The sequence below is a fragment of the Phalacrocorax carbo genome, chromosome 1, assembly GCF_963921805.1.
Source record: "Phalacrocorax carbo chromosome 1, bPhaCar2.1, whole genome shotgun sequence".
Classification (NCBI taxonomy): domain Eukaryota; kingdom Metazoa; phylum Chordata; class Aves; order Suliformes; family Phalacrocoracidae; genus Phalacrocorax; species Phalacrocorax carbo.
This window is the reverse complement of record NC_087513.1, coordinates 211,243,484-211,269,734: the sequence shown is the minus strand read 5'-3', so window position 1 is coordinate 211,269,734 and position 26,251 is coordinate 211,243,484. Positions and strand designations below refer to the sequence as shown.

At 40.3% G+C, this 26,251-nt stretch overlaps 1 long non-coding RNA gene across 2 annotated transcripts; it reads left to right on the top strand.

The window, feature by feature from the left end:
- On the top strand, window positions 1-22,936 carry LOC135311577 (uncharacterized). Of its 2 annotated transcripts, XR_010371236.1 has the most exons (4): window positions 1-104; window positions 6,245-6,408; window positions 6,638-6,767; window positions 22,180-22,936. It is a non-coding gene; the product is annotated as an uncharacterized LOC135311577 (long non-coding RNA). The 2 variants fall into 2 exon arrangements; XR_010371235.1 differs by lacking the exon at window positions 1-104 and having other exon boundaries at window positions 4,884-6,408.
- Window positions 22,937-26,251: the final 3,315 nt, after the last annotated feature.

Below are 26,251 nucleotides of genomic sequence, written 5' to 3'. Positions count from 1 at the left end.
ATAGGTCAAATTCCTCTTCTGCTCACTGGCATGTTTCAAATTATTTCATGCATTTGCAGCGTTATAATGTGGAGAAGAATTTTTGCACACTTCGTGTACGATAAGTAAAATGCACGCCTATAATTCTCCATAAAACACCTTCCTGCTTATGTATTTTGCAATATATTGCACATCTGGTGCATCAAAAAGCTGCATTTTCCCTAGTGAAATCCCAGAACAGGACCAGGGAATTCTCATAGGGAAATGTTTGTGTCTAAAGACGGTTTTAACATTTTTAGACTATTTCTGTGAACGCAAACAATACGAAATCAATTTTCCATTGCTTACTAGTGAGTAGCACCGTAGCTGTTACACATACCGAGCAGATGATGAGTCCCATCGCCGCTTGCTCTTCAGAAGCGGTGGTGGTGGTCCCTGTCCGTGTCAGGACTGCTGCAGCCTGTATCTGCTTGTGTTGCTTCTCGATACTCGCAGCATGGTGTAGCTGTCCTCTGAAGCAAAGAACAAAACTTTTCACCTAGCAGACATTTAAATAGCTTGATTCAAAAAGGTAGAGTTTCTTTTGATGGGGTTGGACTCCTTTCTAAATGGATTTGGTGAATTTTATGAGCTTGATCCGAAGATGGTAAACATTATTGCGATTTTCTTTTTTGAACAATGATATTAACCTAGTGACAGGAGTCTAGGGTGACTCTTGGGAAACAGGAAATTCTTGTTCTTCTTTTAATCAGGAATTAAATATACACAAACCATCAGCTATTCTTTCTCAATGTGCTGGAATGCTTAAAGTGAGCAGTGCTTTAGCTAGCAACCTTTGGCATTCTTTAAAGCACGGTTGTAGGATGCAGCTTGTAGTTCCTCTTAGCTCATAAAAGTAAGCAGGAAAACAGAGATTTATACTTAGGAAGATTATTTCATAAAATTTTTATTAAAGTAAAGCCATGAAATGGATATTGTTCATGTGAACTGTGAATGGTAAGGTCACATTAAAACAATAGGTTGATTATACTAGAACGTATGCTCTGGTTTCAGTGATTTCTGGGCATCACTAGGTAGGATTCTATTGTACTAAATTGCAAGTCATGCTGTAATTTAATTCATACATATTTTATGTGTTTTCTTGCCTTTACTTTTTTCTCTGGTCAGCTGTGAAAGTCAATGATTATGCAGTCTTTGTGTCAGCATCCAGCCCTTCTGTGCACGGTTGAACAGAGGCAGTAGACTCTCCGTTCTTGGAGACATTAAAAACCTGACTGGACATGGCTCTGAGGAACTTGCTTTAGTTAACCCTGCTTGAGCAGGGAGGTTTCTGTGTCTATCAGAAGAAAGGTCTTGGCAAACAAAACTTCTGAATTTCTCTAATTAAGCCTGCAAAATGCCCTTGTGGAAACTGCAGAATTGTTCTCAGGTAGACTCGTAGCTCATAGCAATAAGAGCAATATTCAGAGCATTTGGAAAGAACAGTTTGCTTGAGATTTCCATTACCATGCAGTTTTCTACTATTTGCCCATTGCAACACAACAGAGAATGTAAATGCCTATTTATCTTCATCCCCTAACAAAGCAGAAAATGTGCATGATTACCTAGTGAATAGAAAGCAGAAAGCTTCAGCAATACTTTAAGTACCTTAAAAAAAGAAGTGCCATTAAGCATCTTGCAAAAATATTGTCAGTTATAAAGAATCCTCTGTGTACAAACACACCTTTCCAAGTTTCAGTGTGCTGACTCAGCGGACATTTTACCTAGCAGCAATAATAGTGTTATTACAATGCTGGTCTAAGGAAGCAAGTGAGGCAGGGTTTGTAGAGAGAACAAGATCAGGCAAGTAGGGTTTTCTTATACTGAAGAGGAGCCTGGAAGAGTGCCCCTTTAATTCTGATTATATTGGTGTATGTAATAAAGGCAAACTGAAACAGTGACATTATCAAATGCATCTGTGGTCCAATGTTACATTTTTTCACTTTTTGAAAGATCCAAATAGTTTATCAGGAAACAGGGATATCACTCTTGAGCCGTGATATTGCACTCGTCTATGTTTTTCCAGTTTCTCTCACTTATAAATGGAGACATGGACATGGGAGCAAAAGGGAAATGAATCTGATGTGTGGATAAAACTCTTTATGAAGGATGCTGCCTTCAGTAGAATACTCAGCACCATAAACCCTAAATTCCACAATAACATAAATCCTAAACATAAATCCTAAATTCATTGGTGATATAAAACACATACTTTAACCCAATTCTTTTAACTATTTTCCTGTTTGGTTATTTATTTATTTATTTATTTTATTTTTGGATATCCTCTTTATTTATTTTTCTGTATTTTTTCACGTCTTTTTGTGGTTTAATTTGGCTTGCTTATTTTTTTTTTTTTTTTTTAATTTCCTGTGGTCAGAAACAGGTCATTGATTTTGTGCAGGGGCCTTGTCTCGATTTCCAGCAAGGACCCGAATGTTTTCTTGGGTGTGATATTTCAGGCAGCTGCCTGTATTTATAACTGATTCTGATCCTGACAGCTTTAAATTATTGCTGTTTGCTTGCCTGCAAGCCTTCACTGAAACTTAAATTCTTACACAAGCCCTGATATGTCAAGAAAACTGTGGGAAAAGCTTGTGAAGAAAGCAATTTATCCATCACTGACAGTCTAGCAGTGCATGACAATCTTTCAAGGGCTGGTCAATAGTGAACTGTGGCAGTGGCAGCTTCATTAGGCATGATTTCAGGTCAAGGTGTCTGTGTGACCCATAGACCTCCTATATGCCTTCTACAAGTATATCTGCATATGTATAGACAACCCATGGACAGTTTATATCTCTTCTTCTGTTAAGAGTCTGCATATAGGTTATTTTTCATATGTTACTCATCTAAAATCTAGAAGAACTGACAGGTGATTGCTTTAACTGAAATGGAGGAGATCTGATTTAAACTAACCATGACTTTAAATAGGGGGTTTTCAGGATCTGAATTAAATTTTTCATGAGGTTTGTTTTTTTTTTTAAAATAAATCTGAAATAACCAAATTTATTTGTAAATGCCATTCATATTCGGCAAACACTGCTGGCTGAAAAAGAATCACAATCATAGACTATCTCGAGTTGGAAGGGACCCATAAGGATCATCAAGTCCAAATCCCTGCTCCTCACAGGACTACCTAAAGCTAAATCATATGACTAAGAGCATCATCCAGATGCTCCTTGAACTCTGACAGGCTTGGCTCTGTGACCACTAGAAGAAGGAAATTTTACAAAGATTTTTAAAGTAATTGTTTTCTAAATCTGGCATTTTGCTTCCCAATAGAATGCAGCTCAATAGGGTTTAAAAAATTTACACCCCACCAGCCCAGATATAACAGAAACATCAATTCTGAAAGCAGAAGTGTTCTTCCATTTTAAGGTCAGATGAAGCCGTGAATTATGCACAAAATAAGTAGTAATCTACTTTCCTAAGAAACCAGAGCTTATGGGTCTATAAGGGTAGGGTATGTGTGTTTGTATTTCCCCTCCTCTCCTTCCTATGCCATTCTTAACATCTGATCAATTTTAACCAATTTAGACTAAAAATTTGCAGCCTGGGAGGTCTCCTGAAAGGGTGCTGCCATTGGCCAGATCTTATAGATGAAGAACTCAAGTTCAGGAGAAGAAGATGCCAGATTTGTTCAGGCACTCAGACATCTGCACACATTATCTAGGTCATCCGATGGGATTTTTAAAGGCTTCCACCACTTCTACCTGTATTTTGAAGTCTGGCCTGAGAGGACTAGTCCAAATATTATTAATGGAGTCTAAAGAAAGAAAACCATAGCCGTTGGATTATCCTTCCTTTTAAATTTTATAACCAGCTCTTCTTTGGTCATACCTCTGTGCTGGACCTGCTCCCTGCCATGCTGGTGGGAAATGGGAGAACCGGTCGGCCATTCTGGTTCATGTTGTCAGGTTTTTCTCCTCTCCCTGATGCATCCTTCCAGAGTCGTTCCCACCCCAGATATCAGCACCAGTGAGCCCATTCAACTGTGGACATTACGTCCCCCGGCAGTACTGCTCAGCGGGTACTTCAGTCCTGCTCTGGCAAATCCCTTGGGAATTTATGTCTCCTCCCCAAGATGTGTCTGTGTGCTAACCAGGGGAGCTTTTTATGTGCCCTTTTATTTCCTATTGTGCACTAGAGAGCACCATTTTAGAGGGTTGTTTTAATGCTGAAAGAAAGTGGACTCTGAAAAGATTTTGGTTTCTTTTCCAAATTCCTATGGGAAAATATAAAGGCATTTTATATATCACTGAACTAGGCAGTAGCTGACAAATAGTTTCCCATTTGGGAGAATGGAGATCTATGTACCCACTTGCTTTCGATACGTGTTACTGACTGAGCTACAAAGTGAATAGTGCAGGTTTTCCATTCCGCCTGCCTTCTGAAATGTGAATTTTCAGTCATGTCCTTCACTTTAAGTTAATTAATCCAACTTCACTGAATTCAGTCAACTGCTCTACACTTTCTCCAAGCAAGATAAAATGCAACAATGTCTGACTTATGCTTGTTTACAAAATTTTTTATATAGGTGTAAATTATATATTTGCATGTTTCTCTGCTTTGTTTTACCAGCTACACATCAGAGATATCCAAGAACTTTCTGGAAGAACAAACTCCTTAAATTTTCACAGGCTCTGTGACTCTAAACCCTTGTATCATTGGCTTGCTCTGATTTTTAATCAATTAAGAGCCTAAATCAAATTTGAAAAGGATACTGATCATCCAGATGGCTCTGAAAGCATTTTTCCATGGCCATAGCTAAAGGACCTTACAGTATAATGTAAGGAAAGACAGTGTATCAGAGGCAGGGTCTAAAGAAGATGCACAGAAAGGTGGGCATAGTGGTGTTTGGCCACATTTTCACAAAATCCAAATAAATCTAGGCTTATAAATATGCCAAAGAGCTATGTCTTCCTCATGGAAGTGAATCATTGGTTTTGAGTGTTAAGAAATGAAATTCCAACTCAGACACAGTTGTACACAACTATTTTAGTGCGGTTACAGAGACTGACTGTGTATTGAGAAGGGACAATGCTAAGTCAGTCTCTGTTCTGCTGGTGGTATTGCTCGTACCCCTGAAAACTGCGTCCTGGCCTCCTGCCCAGGAGCTTGTTCGTCAGAAAACTCCTCTGAATTTGATTCTTTCCTGTGCCAACAGATATCCTTTTGACCAAGAAGAATGTTCTGCCATCCTTAAACTGTTAACTTGTGAGATGGAATAGCCAAATCAGTGTGTTTGCATAAGTCCCCTTCTTTACAGCCGGAAGCTGTTTGCTTGCTTCCCCGTCAGGATGACTGCTTCTCACCTGGTCTCCACCCTGTTTGTTCTGTTTTACTTGTAGCTCTGCTACAAATTAAAATTTCCTTGAGTTTAGCTCTGAATCACTTGAATATTCAAACCTTTCCAGGTGTAGTTTACAGGGAAGGTCAACACTATAACTGAAAATAAATTAGTCGGGCAGAAGCGCCTGTGTCTCTGTCTCTGCATGGGTGCAGGCGTCGTGCTGGTGTGGGTGGCTGACGTGCTGCCTGGGTAGGAGCCAGGGCCAGGTAAGCGCGTTCAATGGAACAAGTCCCTCTCAATATGGGATTTGTTAGTGTACCCCTAACTATGATCCTGTGCTTGCTGTATAGGTAGCAAGTGAATAATTCTATAGAAGCTTGGTAACAACAATCAGATCTGTACAGCTGTGGATGCTTTCTGTGCATAGTGTTTGTCTGACTGCTTTTTTCCCTCAGACTTCTCTCCCCCTACTACATCTGTTCCCAAGACATTTTGTTTGGTCAACACAGACCTATGAAATGAGAGGGGAGAAATTTTACAGTGGTGTTAGTTGGTTCTAACTTTCAAACGTGTAATATTCAAAGGAAATACGACACTTAAGCATCTCCCTTTTTAAACAACCTGCCTTTAGCTGAAACACTGGTGATTCTTCATGAAGAAGCCTAGAGGATGAATACAAATAAGGAGAATAGAAAAATCCTGGGAAATAAGAGGCACTTCTTTTCATTCCTGTTGCCTACTTCTGCAAATTGGTTAAATTAGGATCTAAGTAAGCCTAAAAGACAGGATATCAGAAAGAAAATAAAACACATCCAAAATACACTCTTACATTAACAGAACAATACCCTGAAAGGGAAATCCTGAAGATAGTTGCATCTATGCTTTTTGCAAGATGGTGATAAAAAAGCAAAAGAAATCTCTTCATTTTCAAGATAGCCTCGCAAAGAAAACACCCAGACATGGAACCGTCTCCCACCCTCCACTGCCAGCGGCTGTTGCGTACGATGTCCTTGGATGCCCAAAAGATTAGGCAGTCTAGTCCATCTGGCCCATGTAACAGGGATCCAAGACATTTCTCCATCTACAAACTTAAGCTCACGGTAAGTGCATTCTTTTACTAAGTTGCACAATATTTTCATAATAAACAGTGTTGGAGCCTTTTTTTTTTTTGTAATTACGCTAACACACAAAGTTGTTAGTTTGTGTCTGCCAGTTGTTATGAATTTGTTAAATGATGGAAAGGCTGTAACACAGTGTAAGAGAGATATATTCATGAAGACTATGTATCATGAAGTGCAAGAATTGATATTCCTTTCTCTTCTTTTTCAGCTCTCTGCAAATGAAGAGGACAAATTGAAACTTATAGTCTGAGAAAATTAATAGGGACATCTGTCTCTTGAGGGGGCAAAATTGTGGACCAGCCCTCTCATGTGGCAATGTGTTACGAGCAACAAAAAAGGTATGATTTAAAATGCCTTCATGTTCTCAGTATGAACAGACAGAACACGTGCCAGTTGGAATTTTACATCCAGAGTTTTTTTTCATAAATTAGACACCAAAAGCAAAAAAACAGATTTAATTTATGTCTTGATGGTCTCAATATATTCACCAATATATTCTCTGGAAGTTTCTTCTGCGGTATTTTTATTCATTTAATGAAATGATAGCCTTTGTATGGCAAGCACATTTTCCTTCTCTCCTGAGGTAAACGCACCTCTACTCCCAATTACTAAATCTCAGTTACAATTCATTTAGAGCAGAAAGTCAGAAATTAGATGAAGTTTCAGCATCTTGGTGATCATTCGGTCAGGGATAGATTGGGCAAAGAATAAGGGCAAACTTTGACAGCTGGAAAGGCATCTGACTGTGAGCTGCAACATGGGAAAGATCAACTCAAAGACCTGAAACCAAACAAGTATTTTGCACTTGACTGGTGTGAAATTTGTGTTCATGTTTTGGTCTTGTTCCACAGACATTAAATGAGACTTTACATTTGTGGTGGCACATAGTCAAAATAGCTCTTGGCCAGCTGGATACCACATGCCTTTCTTGAATTCAGAGGATTATTACACTGGATCATTAAACTTCTAATTTAACACTCAGTATACCTGAAGAAAGTATTTTCTTCTCTTGGTGCTATGTCCTTTTTGCATTTTTCTTAGTGTGAGCTTAATAACTAAGCCTTATCTTCCCCTTAAGAAGAAAAAACTACTTTTAATCTAATGGAAAACATGTATTCTTGAGAAATCAGAATTCTGTCATCCTAAACACATTGTCATCAACACTGAAGTTTAAGTTTGATCACCCTTGGATTCCGAATTACTGAAGGTATTCGACACCAATATGTTTTCTCTAGAGACCAAAGAAGGTGGAATATTCTTCACTGGGCTTTTCTTGCTGACCTCTTACAAGATGTCTAGTCTTTACGGCCAGGAAACAGCGGTTCATGAGATGTCTGTACCAGCACTTACCCACAGGCTGTTAGTAGGGTACAGCAACTGTTTCTTAAGTTCTTCTATATCCTTCTGAAGTGTAAGGCTGGCATTTTCTGGATGTGTCCCTGTGTAGGCACGTTTATAGCTTTGCTAGTTTCCCAGCTGAATTTCTGCTCAAACTGGGTTGACAGAAGCGGGCATGAAGCATGTACACTTTAGAGCACTCCTCATACTCTTCTTTACCTCTAGATGTAGTAGCCTGTCATTGTGAAGGGACTCCATTACTCTTGGCAGAGGAATTAGCCTGTGCAAGAAAAGGGCCAAATTCTCAGTAATGAAAAAGATGTGTGTATGGAATGGGAGAGTGACATGAAGATTTCAGGGGCTCAGGTAGGTGTTGCTAGAAAGTCATGGGAGCTTGGGAAGAGTTTGAAAATAGGATTGGGATGTATGGAGATGGAGAAGGTTTGCAGTGCAAAGAGGCTATCGGGACACTCTCACAAAACTCATATAACGCTTTTGTGGTTTAGCTGTGCTCTCTATTGTCTTCTTACATGTCAAAGAGCCTTCCTACTTACCATGTCATTTTACAATCCTTGTTTCTTTCCTATAGCACTAAAGGTGTCCCAGTGCCTCAGGTTACATCACTAGGAGAAGAATGCCCTCAGATAAAGTGAAAGTAAACTGGTTACTTAAGACCAAATGGATTATATAGAAGTTAATATTTCTACAAATGAAGTGAACAAGTGAAAAACAGATTTACTCTTCTTACACTCAGATTAAATCAGAAAGGTCTCTGTCTCCCTTTATCTTACAGACTTGCTCTAAATGCTTTCCTGATGCACACCTTCTAAGGAATTCTTTTATCTGTGCATGTCTTACACTTCAGGTTTACATGCATCAAAGGGAACCTATCCCTGGGAGAAAGCATTAGCTTATCAGGGCTGATCTTAGCAAGTCCCTCAAAGGATCTGAATGGCATTAATCTTTACCCTCAACATATGTACTTCTTTTTCCCTCAGACTTATTCAGTATATTTTCAGTCATTTAGCTAAAATGCGGGGTCTTCATATCTTAGACCAAGTATCATCTCCTGCAATATACTGGCTATTCAATAGCTCATTGACTTAATGAAGATCACTTTCTCTCTGATTCTTTGTCTCCATCCATGGAACTTTATATTTTATATTTGATTATGTTGTATTTTATATCTGTGTATCATGATACAAAATATGCTTGGTATAAACTTCTAAAAGGTGCAGAGGTATGAAGGTCACTGAGACCAGTTAGGATAGTAATTAAACTGTTTAGATAGAATCATAGGTTTGGGAGAATTAAGCCTTCTTAACTTTATTCTTCTATGTAATAGCAACAGGTAGGAGTAAGATCGGGAGAGATTCCCAAGGAAGTACTGTCAGAGTCTTGCTGAAGGGTACCAAGAAATCAGAGAAGAAAGGGCAGAGGAATCACAGAGTCACAGAATCACAGAACGGCAGGTGTTGGAAGGGACCATGTCCAAGCGGGGTGTGTATGTCTCCAGGGAAGGGACCCCACAGCCTCCCTGGGCAGCCTGTGCCCCTGCTCTGGCACCCGCACAGGAAAGGAGTTTTTTCTTCATATTGCGGTGGAACTTCCTGTGTTCCAACTTGTGCCCATTGTCCCTTGGCCTGTCGTTGGGCACCACTGAAAAGAGTCCAGTCCCATCGTCCTGACACCCACCCTCTAGATATTTATAGGTATTGATGAAATCCCCCCTCAGTCTTCTCTTTTCCAGGCTGAACAAACCCAGGTCTCTCAGCCTTTCCTCATAAGGGAGATGCTCCAGCCCCCTGACCATCTAGGTAGCTCTCTGCTGGACTTGCTCAAGCAGTTCTGTGTCCTTCTGAAACTGGGGGGCCCAAAACTGGACACAGTACTCCAAATGTGGCCTCAGTGGGGCTGAGTAGAGGGGGAGGGTAACCTCTCTTGATCTGCTGGCCACACTCCTTTTAATGCACCCCTGGATAGTTTTGGCCTTCTTGGCCACAAGGGCCCAGTACTGGCTCATGGTCACCTTGCTGTCCACTAGCACTCCTAGGTCCTTCTCAGTGGAGCCACTTTCCAGTAGTTCAGCCCCCAGCCTGTACTGGTGCGTGGGGTTGTTCCTCCCCAGGGGCAGGACCTTGCACTTGCTCTTGTTGAATTTCATGAGGTTCCCCTCAGCCCAGCTCTCCAGCCTGTCCAGGTCTCGCTGGATGGCAGCACAGCCTGCTGGTGTATCAGCCACTCGTCCTAGCTGGGTATCATCAGCGAACTTGCTGAGGTTACACTCTGTCCCTTCATCCAGGTCACTGATGAATACGTTGAACAGGACTGGACCCAGCACAGACCCCTGGGGAGCACCACTAGTGACAGGCCTCCATCCAGACTCTGCTCCATTGATCACAACCCTCTGAGTTCTGTTGTTGAGCCAGTTCTGTGTCCTCCTCACTGTCCACTCATCCAGCCCACACTTCCCTAGCTTGCCTGTGAGGATGCTATGGAAGACAGTGTCAAATGCCTTACTGCAGTCAAGATAGACAACATCCACTGCTCTCCCTTCATTGACCCAGCCAGTCACGCCATCGTAGAATGCTATCAGGTTGGTCAAGCATGATCTCCCCTTGGTGAATCCATGTTGACTGTTTCTGATAACCTTCTTGTCCTCTACATGCCTGGAGATGACCTCCAGGATGAACTGCTCCATCATCTTTCTGGGGATGGAGGTGAGGCTGACTGGCCTATAGTTTCCCAGGTCCTCCTTCTTTCCCTTTTGAAGATTGGAGTGACAGGAAGAACTCAAAGAAGGCGGCAGGGCAAAAAGTTAAAGGAGATCGCCTGAGGAAACTGATTTAAAAATCAGCTCACTGAGAAGGGGAAGAAAACATGCCCAAAAAAGAAAAAAAGAAGAAAGGTGAAAAGGAGAAAAGCATAGAAAGTGAAGGAGAGAAATGTCATAAGGTTAAACCTTTGAAGTGGAATGTCCAGGAGAAGTAAAGGACATGCATAAGTGAAAGGAGGACATGAGAATTATTGTACATAGCATCTCAATTTAGATAATTTATATTTTTCAGATTTTTCTCATTTTTATCTGAAAGGGGGTAGAACTCTGCAAAGTAAAAATTGAGAGTGAAGAGATACTCTGTGTATGTATGTGTACATGTTCTAACTGCCTTTGGATGGAGTGGAATAATGATGGTTAGTGAAAGAGAAGAGTATTGTCCTGCCACAACGTGAGTTTTACTGATGACTGATGGATTTTGAAGTCATCATGGCAGGATAAGCTTCATTTTTCCAGATTTTGGAGGTCCGCATTTCCCTCCTCTGAGGTGGTTTTCTAAGGGTCCTTTTGTTACTGGTGGAAAGAAATAACCTCTTAAGGTGTGAATCATCCAATCTCCTCCATCCTCTCAGGATGAGATGAATCCTGTTGCAGAAGAGTCTATTTCTCTCCATTGTGTAAAAATCTTATCTAGACCACCAACTCAAACGTAGGCCACTTTACTAAACAAGTCTTTTCTTGCAGTGAGATGAGTCCCGTTTGAAAAGTGTACCATTAATACTTATTGTTTTACCATGTATACAATAATATTCACATTTTTCATTATAATTGTTCCATGGTGACGGTGTAGAAAGGAAATACTGTGTTCTCCGCCCCTGGGACACTCTTCTTGACTTCCCTCCTGCCTTTCTTTTAGTATGGGAGGTGCATTAGGGATTCCATTCTTGCAGCTGGGCTCAATGTAAAGGAGAACCAGTGCAGGAAAACTTCTGGAGACACCTAGGACAGTACTGTATGATTCCCTTGGCACTTCATAGCGCCCCAGGGGATTTTAGCTATGCCCATTTGTCTGACTGCGGCTGCTGCCAATACCAGTGGTGCAAGGCCTGGGTTCAGGATGACTGCTTCTTTCTCGGTGAAAACATTTATTAAAAAATACACAAATACTATGATGGCTCAAGTTATCTTGGGGGTCTCTATAGCTTCGTATGTTTGGCTGATAACCTGCTTCAGATATTGCCAGAAAATGGCTGAGCTTCAGAAATGCCAGTTTTCTTCCCCAAAGAGTGTGAATAGGAACTGTCTCCTGGGAACACCATCTGACCTCCTGAGGAGGTCTTTGGGGCCTCCACTGCAGCTCCTACTTGACTGGGCTGCTCGATGTCTAGGAGCTTTGAACAAATATTGAAGATCAAAGACAAAATAAAAAAGGAGTAGGGGTACAGGTTTCCCCCTCAAACAGTAGGATAGACAAGGATATAAACAAGACCATATTTTTTACCTTATTATTTTGGCTACAAATCCTTACATCCGGCCCTTCAGAGAAAAATGCCTCTTAGGCACAAGATAAGTGAAAGCCAAAGCTCTGTGTTTGCTTTTGACAGAGTTCTCTATGTAAATCATTCCGGCTTACACTTCTGCTTGCTTTTAATGCATCGTTCAGAGTTGTTACTTTTTGTGGTAGGAAAAATGCATTTGGAAGGTACACTGAATTTTCCCCAGCATAACACAGGTTATTTGCAAATGCAGAAAGAAATTGAATATTGCTTCCTCCCAAGACTTCCTGAAGTCAGTGTTATCATTTGTCATAATCCGTATTGAGTAGATGGAACATTCACAGTCATGATAATGAACCAAGCTATCCCCCTCTCCTCTGTTAATATTAGTTCATATCATACAGAATTGGATGGCTGCAGTAAGTTTGTAGATTCTTGCTTACACCTGGCCTTGAGGACTCTGCCACAAACCTTCAGGATGGCAAATTGTTGAAATGCATGCCTCATTTTCCCTAATTGCAAAATAGAGACCGCAAAACCTGCCTACCACAGGCAGTGTTGTGGCAGTTGACTGTAAGTCAACTTTTTATCCCTAGAGACATTTTTTAAGATATATTTGCAGCTGCAAGAAGATTACTTTTCGGAGAAACTCCTGTCTGAGGAGAGTCAGTGATAGTCTATGCTGCAGGAACTGTGAGGAGGGGGTATGAGGATAGATATAAATTATAAGTGGAGCCCTGAACTAAGAACTCAGAACTGTATCTCAGCCTGAGGTGATAAAAAACACCATGAAGAGTCAAAAATGTCTCATTTCAGAAGTGCTAACAATTTTTTTTCATATTCATAAGGTCAAAGTAAAATGCTTTGTGTAAAAATTTGAAAACATATTTTATTTTATTTTATTTGAGATGTTTTATTTAAAAGCATGGAAAGGATCAAACAGTTTGACCTGTAGCATTCAGTATATCATTCAGCGCAGGTAAGGGAAGAGAAAGCAGTCAGGATTCTTGACAAGTTTGTGTGCTGTAACGCAACTGGAAATGAAACAAAGTTAAAAATTTGAAAAAACAGAGAAGAAAAAAAATCTGAAAGGTACCTAATTCAAGTTTGAATCATATGGCAAAATTTCAAAGACTTTTTCAGTAAAACAGGCACATTTTCACAATTGTTTTCTTTTTTTGTTTGAATTTCGCCATTTTGATCGATTCCAGTAAAAACTGCACTTCCTCACAGCTCTCAAAGTAGTTGTTAGCATTGATAGGTGGGTTTTGGGGATTTTGGTCTGATCTTGGTTTTTCTCTGAGATAAATCACAGTTAAACATGATGTTTGGACATCTGGAGAGGATGCCATGTGTGGAAGAAGAATTGCAGAGGAATTCCTCAGTATTGCCAGTGAACAGAGCAGTACTCCTTGGGCTCCCTGCCCCATCCCCGATCCTTCCCTTCCTCCCATGTTTTTGTGACTGTACTGATAACTGGCTTTGACCGTGAGCTCCCACTAACCTTACACCTTGGAATCTCTGCTGACTTCTCATGGACAAGACCTTATTCAACTCTATTCACCTCTTTGCCCTTAAGTCCTTGAGATATGTGGCGTACTTACAATCGGGCAGTCCCCTGGCTGCCTGTCCCTGCTCTCTGTAAGGGGTCACACTGAACTTCAGTTAAGACTAACCTCGATGGTTTTGGAGTCATCACTTGATGTGGGTGGGATGGCTGATCCGTCCTGGCATTCATGAAACTACTCTCAAAGTCAGTTCCTACATGTTGGTATAAATATAGCTGTCAGGTTTTGCCTCAGGGCCTATGCTTTTCTGTGCATATGTAGGCTATGGATATTTTTTTTTTCAATGCGAGTGTCTTTGGGCTGATATTTTCACTCTCTGGTTGTAGCTGGAAATAGTGGAACAAATTCTTTTCTCCACTTACGGCGATACAAACATGGAGTAACTTCCCTGACTACAGAAATACTTGTCATAAATAACACTGCAGCCTGCACTTGCATCAGTTCGTGCCGATGTGACCCGCTCCCGTGGTATGCACTGCGCTCTGCTCACCAAATATTCATCCTCTCGCACCATCAGGGCTTTGCTAACTCCTTTTTCTTTTGCACATGTGCTTGTGTGTGTGTGTCGCTGAATGCTCCAGATGGGTGTAACCTTGACAATTTTGGTCATTTAGAGGACATTGAAAATCTGAAAATGCTTTAGTTATCTTAGAACACTTTCTGATTCGAGATATTCCACTCACATACGCATGCCCCACAGAGACACAAAGCTCTTTTCAAACCAGTTACTATACTTTTGCTCTGCTATTGAATTTTGCTTTCTGTGATTGTTTTTTCTTCCCTTCAGCAATCCCCTATCTTCAGTGACCCTATTAGTCTTATACTTAAAATTCTGAATGTATCCCTCTGTACATTGTAAGTCAAAGCTACACAAGTAGTAAAGTGGCTATGCTCTCACTCTTCAAATGTCCTTCAGTAATATATTGTGCCTGCGTTCTCCCTGTGCCACTCAGTGCATTCACGACAGACTGAAGCAAAATACAATGAAACCTGTGCCAGCATCTTCCTTGAGAGATCTTGAAACTCAGTGATAAAATTTTTATGTGGGAAGATTTATCTGTTTTGTTTATTCTAAAAGCAATTAAGAACACTATTAGCCACTGTTTAAGATGTCAGCATTTCCCATAACTACCACACAATAGTGCCTTGTGTGGCCACAGTTTTCCTTTGTATTCAATAATTAAAGTGTTAGTTGAAGAAGGATGGTACTATTTGGCATATGTTGACTTTTGAACACTTCCTACTTTATCTGTCCTGAGACATAGCTGTTTGCCAGCTGATCATCACTGCCTACCAGCGCCTGTCTTCAGATTGCATTAGACAGATTTGTGCTTCTGTACCATGTCAGGGGGAGTGTTTTTCATGTCACACCCTTGTCGGAGCATATGGCTTTGACCCTGAACCTGTTAAACTGGAGATGCTATGTTGAGTCAACAGTTTTCAAAGTTGAAATCAGGTTAACCAAACACAAGTTCAGTGACAAAGATTTTTAGCAGTGTCATTTACATCTGGGACCGATGCTTTTCCTTTCTGATTCAGTCTTTCTTGAATGCTAACAATTCTCTAGCTAGTAGTAGACACATTGCTAGTAGTGGGCACATCCCATTGCTTCTTGAAGCTTTCTGTAATTATACATTATTTTTATGCCTACTGAAATACCCTGTTTTACATCAGATTTATAGAAGTAATCTTTTCTAGCCCCAACATGTTGAATGTCCCTAGAAAGGGTCAGCAAAGATGGTTGCACTACAGGGAAGAGACTGTCTGCTTATGAAACTCGGCTTTGGAATGAGCTAACAGTAACAATGAGGCTTAATCAAGTTCAGAAGTTGGCATAAGACCACTAGTTTGCCCTTCTGGAAGACCTTAGAAAGCAGGGGATAAAAATCTCAGATTAAATATGCTGGAAGAGCTTCAGTTATGTGGGTGAGGCGCAGAGCTGAATCCTTTATGAAGTTCACTCCGGGCCAAACAAATGGATCAGCTTTTCTGTTCTACATCTCATCTGAAAAGTGTCATCTCTGATTGCAATGTGCTCCCTCAAGCAGCTGTTCACTACTTAATCTTACAGAAATCATCTCACCCCTCCGAGAGCATCTGGAAGCAATGATAGTGTGACTTTGCTCAACCTAGTTCAGACTGGATTCCAGAAAGGATCCCTAAACAAGACAGAGCAGCTACAAACTCGGTCAGTTATTAACTAACCTACCTTGTACTTCACACACATCTGAGAAACAAACTAGGGACAGGTCTGTGTATTTGCTGATACTTTGTTCTTCCATTCTTTGTTGTGATGAAGAACTTTGGCATAAAATAGGAGTTTTAGGCCAGGTGCACAAAAATACATATGTCTCTAGATGCCACTAATTTCAGCTTAACCTTGTGGACAGAAGACTTGACATCTTACATATTTACAGCTTCCAGATGTTTTGGTCTTATAAAACATCATGGTGGTGTATATTCTGCTCATAGCAACCTCATGGGGCCTCAGTGCAGAATGACAAAGGTGTTTGGGCACTTGTATCTGCAGGAGGATCTATAAAATACCTTTGTACATGCTGACTTTTGGTGGAAGTTGAATTCTTGAGGTTTACGTATGCTTTGGTAAATCCCACTAGCCATGTCACTTGCTTATTTATGTGCCTTTAAAAATCTGGCACAAGGATTGCTGCTGTAGCAAGGGTCATAAATCTCTATGTACAGATATTTCCACACATGTATATATAATAGTAAATACCACTGAGTCCTCCACTTTGTTGAAAACGGATATCAGACCCTGTTCAGCCTCGTGACTTAGGTCATCACTTACATCAGTACAAAGCAGGCCAGCTTTTATTCATTCATAGCTGTGATTTGGCTTCTTAAAAACACTAACATAGAAAATCAACTCTAAATCCAATTTAATCAGCAGTCAAGATACCTTTATGGCTGCTTTGAGTTTTTGGAAGTGCAAAAGAGCTGGAGCATTATCTGTTCTAATCATGTGAGTATAATGTAGGTGAAAAATGCTACTTCTGGGACAAGCAGATGAGAATTTTGGTATAATAGTGTCTTTCACTCACTGCACAGGTACTGTAGCACTGGACAACCAGTCAGTGGTCCAGGTGGTGAGCAGATAGTGACAGCATAATTCTATTTGACTAGAAGTGATGCGACCAGTCAAAAGAGTTTCGTAACCAAAGTAGGCACTCTTTAAAGCCTTCTAGTAGAGCTGTTGGAATGATGGTCCTGGGCAAACTTATCCCGTGGTTTCATCCCCTGTACTCTTTTTCTAAATTTCCTGGCTGTGGAGGATCAATTTTGTGAAGGAAACATTCAGCCAGGTTCTGTTTAGTCTTTTCCTCTGCAACTGCAATGCTGTTAGCAACTATGGCAAACATTTCCTCTCCTGGATTTTCATTGTTGTCAAATACTTGCAGAATTACATTTGTGTATGCATTAAGTTACTTTCACTAGTGTTTATGCAGCGTTACATATCATTATGTAAAGACTCATCCCCATATTCTTAATCACTGTGCTGTACTTTATTCTGAGCATTATTATTACATGAGTATTGTTGCCTTTTTTTTTCTAGTTGACTAAGTTTTATCTTAAGTTTCAAAGTCGTGTTGAGCCTGTCCTGTCCACAACTCACTAAAACAATACAACTGTTCCCATTGCTATGAGACCTGCACCACACCGCGCTTTTAGAGTTATTATTTCAGCAGCATGAGGGACTCCTGTGCATGCATGCATATATGTGTGTGTGCTTTGTGTTTCTGTGTCACCCAATAGTCCTGTCCTATTGCTTAAGCCTTAAGCCTGAGCATCAGGCTTAAATTGAAATGAATTATGTTAGGCTATATTATTTTTCTGGGTTGGTTTTATTTATTTTTTAATGAAAATAAACCTGATTAAACGTTATCTCATCTAAGATTCAGCTTTTGGCATCAGATGCTCAAGCAGAACACCCAATAAGACTAAGCAGAGTTGTGTGCATGTGCTTCAGGCGTAGAAGCCCCATTTCGTCCTTTTATTCTCGCTCACTGTCTGGCAGCCACTCTTCATTTGGTAACTTCTAAAAATATAATTAAGGTACAAGTGACTTATCTATGCCCTAGGAACATCTGGGTTCATTCATCTAGCTATACTATTTTCATATACTTTTGTATAGAGCTTCTGAATCTAGTGTTAGATCAACCAGTAATTCTTTGGTCAAAATCTATTGGTAAATTTTACATGGTCGTTGCAAGTCTTTCTAATTATTCTATGCATTTTCTCTGCTTAAATGCCAAGTTTAAAATAAGCCCGCTGCCTTCCTTTCCTTCCCTCTGCTTGGAAATTTGGCTCAGAAAAGCGGCACCCGTCAAGAGATTGAGCTGGAGGTGAAGTGCCAAGAACTTGCAAAGTCTGCGCTTGGCACAGCTGAGTGCTCGTGGTGTGCAGTCATGAGCAGGGCCCTGATTCTCCACGCTGAACTTTAAAGGAGCCTGAGGCTGGACTGGAAATTTGCAGATATGGTTTTGTCCTTTTACTTAATTGCATCCGTGTTTTGAAGCCTGTAGTGAATATTGGCTTAAATGGCAGCAATAATCAAAGAGCTGAAAACCTCTCATTTATGTCTGCGTCTACAAAGCTGCACCTGCAAAGGCATCTATACAGTATATTTTGCAGTTTCCAGCACCACATGAAGGAAAAAATCCACTTTTAAAAATAATCTTTAAAAGATGTTTCTCTTATGTAAATTTGGGGTACAAAGAAGCATCTATTTAACAGACATATTGTGAAGATTAAGTAGTTAAATATTTAAAGATATTTGAAAGTATCTGTAATTATGTTCAGTGAGTGCAGCTTAAATACTCAAAGTAGTTGTGTGTTACCTCCTTACAAAACCACCTTCACTGCTCCCACTGTATTTTAGAGATAACACATTACTAGTTTTGACCAGGAAGAATCCCAGTTTTCCTTCTATTATTAATGGCCTATGAAGAATAACTGATGTTAAATATCTCTGTTAGCTCCTGTTTATTACAGTTACCAATTTGGCAGTGATTAATAAAAGATATTTTACTTTAATTAATAATATATTGCTATAAATTAATTTTTCCACTCCTTCCAGCTCTGCATTATTCTTCACTATTGCTCCTTTGTTAAGATAAATTGTCTACCTGGACTGTCTAGAGCAATGGTTGCCAGCACTCGCATGGGTCAGATGGTGTTGGTGTGCTCTCCAGAGGTATATTTGCAGTTTCAGTCTCTTTACAAGCCAGAGATTTCAAGCTTTATGTTTTCTCCTTTTCTGTCTCACTCTTGCAACTTTTAAACTTTTATTTCTTCCTGTCTCAAAGCAGACTGGAAACGTGCATTTTTGTGCCTTGGTCTCTCAGACCAGCTAACTAATGTGTGCCCTCCCGTGTCCCTTTTTCTCGTCGCTTCTTAACAAGTTGCATTAACAGTTCAGTATGAACAGTTCAGCTATGAGATTATCTTGCAATAGTTTGCACCACGTATCTAAGCATAACTTTCAATGTTTCTCGTCATCCAGGCAATGCACACATAAAGCCTTGCGGTTATTTCCTTCCTATAGTGTCATTTGCTTCTTCTTTCTTTTTATGTTTTCTGACAGAAATTGCACACTCTACTCTGCCTTTAGGTCTTTGTTTTAAAATCTACTTTCTAGGTGTTTGTCTTCTACATCCGTTCAATAAAAACTGTTAATTTTGAGTCTTCTTTCCTCCTCCCTCCGTACAAAATCAGAAATTTTTTTTCAGGAATTCAAATGCAACTCTGTAAGAGGCAGTGGTACATCCCACTTAGATGACATCCGATTCACTTAGAAAAGACTACATGTGAAATTGTAATTTTCATAGAATTAGAAGAACCTGCTCCAGGAAACATTGTTCTTTCATTTTGTCACCGATTATTTGCTTATTGGTCTGACATCTTGCTACAGTTCTTGAAGACTCCCTGGAACTGTAATAGGGGTTACAAGTCTGCCAAATATAAGTCTTCCTATTGCACTGAAGAGAAGAGAAAAGCTAAGATATGCTCCTTCAGGGATGTTTGGCAAAACTTTCATAGGTGACCTTAAAAAAGTCATGGTCTCATGACCACTATTCAAAGACACTGCATTATGGTGGCTTTCCAGTGACTGATTTGTAATTTTTAATGGTTTAATGACCACACCACTGAATCAAAACTGGCAATAATGGGGCCAATGCAGGCAGAGAAACCAAAGATTAAATTGTCTTATAAAGTGAGTTACTGTTCAAAATCTTTTTCTCTTAATCAATGCTAACAGACATCAGCAAGGCAGGATATGGAAACTTAATCCACTTGCTGTCTGATATACTCTGTGGCAAAACAAGATTAATATTACAATTTGTTCTGGATTCTTAGAGTACTGAGAAAGTACATTTGTATCAGGGGACGAGAGCAGTGGGGTAATGAGAAACACAGACACGTGAGCAAACACGGTAGAGCGTTTTAGGCACCCTACTACTATGGGAAAGAGCGGCAGAAAAGGATTCTTGAGAAAACCCCCCACCCTTCTGTTACTTGCCAGTGCTTGATTTTAGGTGGAGCTGTTGCTCGGGGAAGACTTGTTCAGTGTAATGTGGATAGAAAAACATCTTGCTTTGTTTCACTGGTTTGATTAGCTTTTAAACCTTGAATTCAGTTCTTAGGATTCTTAGTAGAATGATAAACTCTTAGGGGGAAAAAGCTTCCTTTTAACACACAGTCTTACAGATGTTAAACTTTCCTCTGTAATGCACTGTGGCGTTAATTTGGCACTTCAGACATTTTACTTCTGGTGCTTGCTTAGGCTGTTTGGTGGGAGTATATATGGTCAATATAGTGTCTGAGCACACTCAATGCTAAATAACTTGTCAATAACAGAGTGTTAATGATGTTATTGTAAAACTCCTTTTGATGTTAATTTGGCCAAGGTTCCTTCACAAATCCCACAGAAGCAGCATGGCTGTTACGGCATTGTGGGAAGCTCTGCTCTGAACTTGTTCTGGAGAAAGCCAGTTGTGTTTGGTGTGTGTGTGTGACTGTAGTTCTAGAGGAAAGTGTTATTGGACAGGCTGGTTCGACAGTTTTTCCAAAAGGCAGCCATGCTGATGCCACCCAATTTTCTCCTCCTTTTATCGGGCTCTCAAAGCGAGTGTTGAGTTTGCAAGATGGGATGGCTACAAGCATGTGAAACGACATTGCACAGGAGCTTTCATTAGTCTTAGATCAAATACACTTACTCTTAGAGCTGCTTAAACTCTTACAAGCTCAGAGAGGCAGAACATACTGCCTCCTCCATCAATGGACTTGCCTTCCTTAGAGCAGAAGCACCCCTTTTCCGTGGCATGCATGGGTGCCATGCAGACACCTCTATCCTGTGACTTGTAAAGCCAAACTCCACTTTAGGAGGCAGAGAAAAGGTGTGGTTGCAATCCCTCTCCACCATTAAAGGGGGTGCAGGTAGAATGGGAAGAAGCAATGGCTGCAGTCCTTTTCTCTCAAAGCCTTGCAGGAGCTTCCCAGCGCTCAGCCCCATTCCTGAGGTTGCACGCTTGCCAAATGACCTGGTGCTTTAGTGTGGCAATGGGCTTAGCAGCTGCTGTCTGAACTTTGCTCTTCACTTGAGGACAAGAAATGAATAATCTAAATGGAAAGAACTTTCAGCAGCAACAACAAAAAACAAGGGTATTGTCTCTGTTCTGCTGGTGCCATTGATTTCAAACCCTACCGGTTAGAGGAGAATATGCAGAAAAATGCATGTTGCTTTCCAAATGATTGCTAAGGGTCTAAGAAGGAGAGAGAAGGACGTGTTTCTCATCAAAGCCGTTTTAAAATGGCAAAACTCTTCCTTTACTAACTTATAAGCATTAGTCATCTATTTAAATACAAAACCATTTCCCTCAGTCTATTTGAATTGAGTAGTTTTGGATGTGGATGGTATGGAGGGATGAACAGCTGGGTCAATAACCTCTAAAGTCATCTTGGAGTAAACTTATGCTTTTATTCAGTCAGTTTTCAGAAAAGGACTATTATGTTATAATTTCTCGCTCTCATGTGCTTCACTGCCAAAGTTTTGTTCCAAACAGGGAGGTGTCACAGTACTACATGATTTTTTTTAATTTTTATTTTTTCCAGCTACTGTCTTCTCAAGTTCATGTAGAGGGAAACTTTACCTAGTGTGACTTGTTGGGAAGGTGGGATGATTGAATCTGGCTGTGGTGTTTCCAACCCAGCTCAAAGAAAGTAGCAGAGGAAATTTAATTAGGAAGCAAATATTCTTTGGTTGCATAAGACAAGTCAACTGTTTAAAAAGGGAATGATTCCTCTGGGGACTCTTAAGCACTCTTAAATCCTGTTGGAGCTAGTAGGACATAGAGGGTCACAATAGCACTGGGCAAGATCATCTCAGCACATTGTGAGGTTTAGTTGCCACTAGAAAGTGTTCATGGGCTTGATGTGGTCTCCTATTTAGCATGTTTTTAATATGTTGAATTCCTACCGAATGCTTTTAATTTACATAAATACAATATTATGCTTAATTTTGAATGTACTTATCATATTCCTTCTTTGACAGGTTCTTCTACTCTGGTATTTTTCACAGTTCAGCTTCAGTCGTCAGCCTGCACTGTAGGACCATTATTGACCACACCAGTTTGCTGCTCCACTTGCACCATGGCACTTTTCAACATCCAGGAGAACTCAATCCTTCTGCTATAAAGAAAGTGGACAGGAAAACCAGCATGTGTCCCTGAATTACTTCCACTTGAGGAAAAAGCTGTGTACTCTTGGATAAGGCCCAGAAACATAATTTAAAAGCATCAGCATCAGAATAAAAAAAAAACATGCTGAAATGGGGGAAAGGCATGCTTCTTGAACATTAGTCATTTGAATCATTTGACATCATGCAGTTGACATGTGACAGAGTAGCAAATGGACATTCTGCAAGAGGTCAGCTCCATCTTCCCTAAGTCATCACTATTCTCTTAGTAGGCCATATTTTTTTAGAGAATTGCTCAGCGTGTGTATGAGCTTTCCCAGTCCTAAATTCTTATAAGCTGCATATTTCTTCTGGAGTGAAAACTGGAGACAGTGTAGCCCAGGAGTTGCAGTGAAGGCATTGAAGCAACATTCCTCACTTTTAGGGGACCGGTGTGGTGGCATGCAGGAATCTAATGTTCCATGAAATTTATGATTTTCCACTTTACTGAAGAAATAATTCTGTTTGTAGGTTTATGAAATTGCAGTCTTGAATGCACAGTACTGCAAATCACAAATCATTTTATCTATTGGCTGTTCTGTCTTAAATAAAGAAATATTACATATTGTTAATACCCTGATCTCCAAGAGTTTGTGAAAAATATAATGATTTTAGGGTGAAAATGTAATTTAAATATGTTGAACATTTATTATTAAAATTTATTTGTTTAAAAAAGCAGTGTGTCAGGTTTTGTGAATGAATTATTTTCTGACAGACACCAGAGAAAGAACTGCTATGGTGTTTCTTTTGAAAGAGGAATGCCTTTAGTCACAGGCATAAGGAAGTGACTTGCACAGTAGATGGATGGATGCTTTGAGCTTGTTTGCGCAAATCTAACTTCTTCCAAGTGAAATGTCCCGTCTGAAATGTAGAGGATTCTGTATATAACTATTACACATGTGTCTACATGCTCACGCTAACAGAAAAACTGGCCTGCTGTTATCTTTGTGCCCACAGCATATCTCTGAAGCTTTCATCCTTTGTTGTTCCTGGCCTTGGGGTGGCTGGAGCAGGAGCCTGTAAGCCCTAGGTTCAGTTCTCAGAGCTCCTCCTGACGTATTTTGAGGGCTTGTAACTGCTGTGTGCTATTTTCCAGTCTGCCATAAGAGGTGGATAGCATCTATCTTATTAGTACACTGTGGGATTTCATGCAGTCCTGTTTGTGCCCTGCTTTGAGATTTTTCTGCTGAAGATGGTAGTACTATTTCTTCCAAATCCCAATTTACCTGTGCTGCAAAGTAAGTAGGAGCTTCTTGAGATTACAGTTACTTCCCTAAAATGGCTATTTATCTCCTGATTGAGATATAGTGATTCATTTACTGATAGCCAGAGGTTTTCATGAGGGGTTTGTCTTAATAGCCTACAGGTCTAGAAGAATAATTTTTGCATCTTTGCCAGCCAGTGATACAGTATATGTATTCCATGTATTTCTGTTCAGGTTTTCACAGGGGAATTCAAAGCTTAGAAATGAAACTTTATTTTCACTCAGGTCTGAGAGAAAGATCTGTCACAAGCTGCTGCACTTGGTGACGTAGGCTGTTCTCCTTTGCCTAGAGAAAGGGAGCTTTTTGGTTTCACCTTGTGTCATAGCAACTGTTTTCTTTATCACAATAAAGGAGGGACAGCATTTAGAAACTACCCAATGTAAAAAGCGTTGGGAAAATAGGAATGCCATTATTTCTGTCCATTTTAGCAACAGGAGGGTCAGTGATGAAACATCTGTATAACATCCAGGCTTTGGGGATGGTTCATTAGTGGAAGAAGAGACTATTCTAAAAAAATGTGTGTTTTTAACCTTCCTCTCTGCCCCCAAAATGAAGGTATATGTAATGACAATGTACAGAAATTAATTACCTATATTTTATGTAATAACTTTCATAGAGACCCTAAAATGGACTATTTTGAATTTGTATCAAGTCAGTTAGTCGAAGACAGTCAGTACCCCTAATCATAAAGATGGCTTCCATCTTTATTAGTTTCTAGCCCCATGCTGGTTATGTGGAAATCCTGATAGCTTTAGAGTAGAAGCAATGAAGTGAGACTTCCCTCTCCCTGTAGCTGTGGTACTTGGGGTTGATAAGCAAGTTTGAATCCTTGTGGACTCTTGGCAAAACAGCAAGTATCAGAGGTGGGAACATGAGATGATAAATTGCTTTGTTACTTACAGGGATGTTCCATTAGTCCTTCCCAGTCAAGATCCTACGTGTGAAGGGATCTCGCCTTTAGGTACAAAAGCCCTAAGATAATAAATCGTAATCTGTAGGCAAAAGGCATTTGTTCCTGAGTATTAATGTTGAAATAATTAATGTGGCTAATCTAGCCAGTCTTAAATCTACTCCTTAGAACAGTAGGATACCTCGGACAACCCTGACCACCTGTTAGGTAGGCTCAGTCCTTCGGCCTCAGTGGGCCTGTGCAACAGAGGATGCAGATTCTGATTATCTGCTTCCTCCCAAAGGAGGGGCTGGAGGGCAGCAATCACTGTTGTTTGGGTTATTACGCTCAAAATTTTGTTTATGGCCAAGGAGAAAGCGCATGTTATATGTTAGTAAAGCCAAGAATTTGTTGTTAGTATAACTGAAATCTCAAGAGTCTAATCATTACTAGGCAAGATTTAACTGTTTCAGAAAAAATAATCAGTTACAACAGTTATTCTCACATTTTTTAGTTTCCACCCCTTTTCCTAGTGTTACGCTCACTGTTCCACTGCTTGTCTGGGTCCTAGGGTTGGTGGCTTCAGTCTGGTAGTGGTGTTGGTGACTGTGGGATCTTATGGCAAATCATCAGCATCTGGAGTTGTCTGTTGGGAGGGATATGATGTTCATGTTGGTAGTTTCTTCTTCCTCCCTCTAGGATCCACTTGGGGCTCTTTTTGTTTTCTAACATAATTTTACACCTTTGCTCTTTTTTCAGTGGTCTGTAGCTCCAGGTTACATCCAAATAGTCTATATTTGGTGCCATTTTTGTATATTAGATATTATTTCTTTGTTCTCTTTGTTACCTCTAAAACCAGGTTTGTCCAGCTTCGGGTCTGTATTTCCTTTAATTTACCATGGGTTAGTTGTTTATAGTGACAAGGTCTCCAGTGTCAGCCTGTGCCCCATCTCTTATCATCCCCTGCCTGTACTCCTGTATGCTGTGTCCTGCATCTCCCTTTCTCAAAGCCTCTGCTGTTGTGCCAGGCTTGTATTTTGCTATACCACATCATTGTGTTAAGAGTCATAAGTATCTCACACTACATGGACCATATGCTTGTTATTTCTGTCTATATAAAACTATAGTTGTACAGTATGAAAATAAACACAAGTAAAACAAATTAGCCATAGACACCTGGCCAATTAAAGAAATTGCTGTGTCAGCTAAACCAGATTAAAATAAAACTGCAGGCAAGTCAAGAAAAGTTTGGTGAGAGCAAGTGACAAGGCTCAGCCCTGAGGCCTTGAAAGCTCAATACAAAGCTAAAGGCCCGTGGCTAACAGTAACAATACCATACTATTACAGGGCTATATAGTTATGATCTTGGTAGCTCTGTGCCCACAGCACTGGGAGCTCATGGGTGGTGACACTGGACACCCCTGAGGGAGCAGCTCCGGTCCGCTGTTGCAATGAGAAGCATCCCTCAGTATTAACACCCGTCTTTGAACCAAGCTGAGGATCCTTTTCATTCATCCCTAGATGCTCTCCCACCTCTGCATGCTGGGTTTTTTGCCCAGTTCCCCGTCTCTCTTTATGCCTTTTATTTCCAGTCTGGTCCTGTTATCCACTTGCCATCTACTTTTCCTGGCCCTCTAGAAGAGGGATATATGCCTATATTCAGAGTGTCCAGGGCACAATGCAGACTTTGGAAACATAACAGGAGATCAGTGGTAGTGCTACTGTCGTTCTTGGC